This window comes from Lolium rigidum, chromosome 3 (assembly GCF_022539505.1).
Source record: "Lolium rigidum isolate FL_2022 chromosome 3, APGP_CSIRO_Lrig_0.1, whole genome shotgun sequence".
NCBI classification, from domain to species: domain Eukaryota; kingdom Viridiplantae; phylum Streptophyta; class Magnoliopsida; order Poales; family Poaceae; genus Lolium; species Lolium rigidum.
This window is the reverse complement of record NC_061510.1, coordinates 287,792,390-287,794,495: the sequence shown is the minus strand read 5'-3', so window position 1 is coordinate 287,794,495 and position 2,106 is coordinate 287,792,390.

Below are 2,106 nucleotides of genomic sequence, written 5' to 3'. Positions count from 1 at the left end.
CTCCTGACCGAGCGCAGCGCCGGCCCGCGTCCGCCATTAATAACCCTACTTGGGCAGATGGAAGAAGTTATGATGGACAGAAAAACAAGACGAGCTAAAATGGTGATGCTCTTCAAAACAAATGTTCCTGCAAAACACGATAAATAGCCATCGCGCCAAAGGAAAATAGTGCCATCGCTACAGAAGAATTATGTCCGACTGGTCAATGAGAATGTTTCCGAGTTTGCATCACCAAATAATTTGCATTTTGTGAAACATTTTCATTTCCAGACGAATCAGAATTTCTACCCGTCAAATTCAAATGTGATGTTTGTTGTATAGAGTTTCTTCATTAAATTCCAGCAACCAATGTCTGAGCCTGAGTAGATGGTTCTGAAGATTCATGTGGTGGTGTCAAAATATTTTACAATATCTTCAAAATCGTGCACTCAAGATCAAACATCTATACACCAAACATCACATTCGATTTTGACGGGAAGAAATTTTCGAGGACTTTGAATGTGTATATCTAGATGCGTTTCGATGCGTAAGTTCAGTATGTTTCACGTACGCAAACTTCCCTTTCTCTTCCCCCTCCCCCTCCTGTGAGTTGAGAGTCCCCCGTGTAAGACCGGGCCGATCCCGAGCCCTCTCCGGCAGCCTTGCCGGCCGGAGATGGTGGAGGAGAGGCGCCGGAGTAGTGTGTAGCTATAGATTTAGTGTTCTTGGCCATGTGCTAGTAGTTTGGAGTAGGGAATCGGATCTCTCTGGCCAGATCTAGTGCATCCAGGAGTGGTGGTCTCTTCTCCTTCTCCGGCGGTTGGAGGAGGCGGCGGCTACACCAAGCCCTGGGATCTCCGCAAATAAGGTCAGCGGACCACCTCTTCTCTGGGGTGGCGCTCTTCTTCGTTCTCTTCTTCCGGCCGGTCGTGGCGGAGGGGGGGGGAGGAGAAGGAGCAGTAGCGCGGCGAAAGGGGGAGGAGGTCGAGGGTGCTCTGCTCTGCCAATTCAGCTCATCGGCATGTGGTCGCGGAAAGAAGAGCTCGCCAGACTTCCAAGGTGGGAGGCGGTTGATGCTTCTCTTGATGTGAGCCCTCGTTTGCATAAGCGCTTTCTTGGCCACCTTCGTGAAGGAGAAGACATTGCTTCCTCTGGCCGGCCGTGGCGGCGAGGAGTGGAAGCGGAGCCGCTTCTCTTTCTCTGCATCAGCAAGGTGGTGGATCGGGATGCGTGGAGCTATTTCGATCCTCGGAGATCTCAAGCGACAGCGCGTCTGTGTCGTTGCTATCTGCGGCCAAAGGGGCCACTCCGAGCACATGCAAGATGATCCAGGAGTTCTTCAGCGGAGGACACTGAAGCCGGCGGCTTCCACCGCCCTGCCTCTGCTTCTCATGGTCGAAAGGCGACCCTCCTCGACCCCTACTTCCCACAGACCACGAAGTCCAAGGGGAAGATCTGCCGCTCCTGCCACGACGCCGGACCAAGTGGTTCGTCCCCGGCGCCGGTGTCCGTTCTGTGGCGGAGCAACTCGTCGGAAATTTCCATCAGATGCGGTGCTGATCTTGGAGGACCTGATTGCTTTTTCGATACTTTCCTGGGGTCTATTCTGTAAAAGCTCCGTCCAGGCCGTCCTTATCCAGAAACCCTCTGATCTGTAGGGGTGTTTCCGAAATATGTAACCACCGCTTCGTTAATACCAGCAGCTTCTAGGGTCTTCAGGCCCTATCCCTGTTAAAAAAAAGTATGTGTCACGTGAATTTTTTATGTGAGACCTATCGATCGGCCGGCCAGCTGCCGATCGGTAGACTAGTTGCCGACTAGTGTACACACCATGTGGACACAAATTTTTTTTGGGTCATTCCCACCCTCCGAGGCTCGCTTTCCAGGGAAACCCTAATCCATTGACAAATTGCCGTCAGCGCATGTGCGTGTAGCCGGATGCACCCGTGGGTACAAAATTGGTTCAAACAACACCCCACCATGATAGTGTACACACCATGTGGACTGATAACCCACAAGTATAGGGGATCACAGCAGTCTTCGCGGGTAGTAAAACCCAATTTATTGATTCGACACAAGGGGAGACAAAGAATACTTGAAAGCCTTAACAGCGGAGTTGTCAATTCA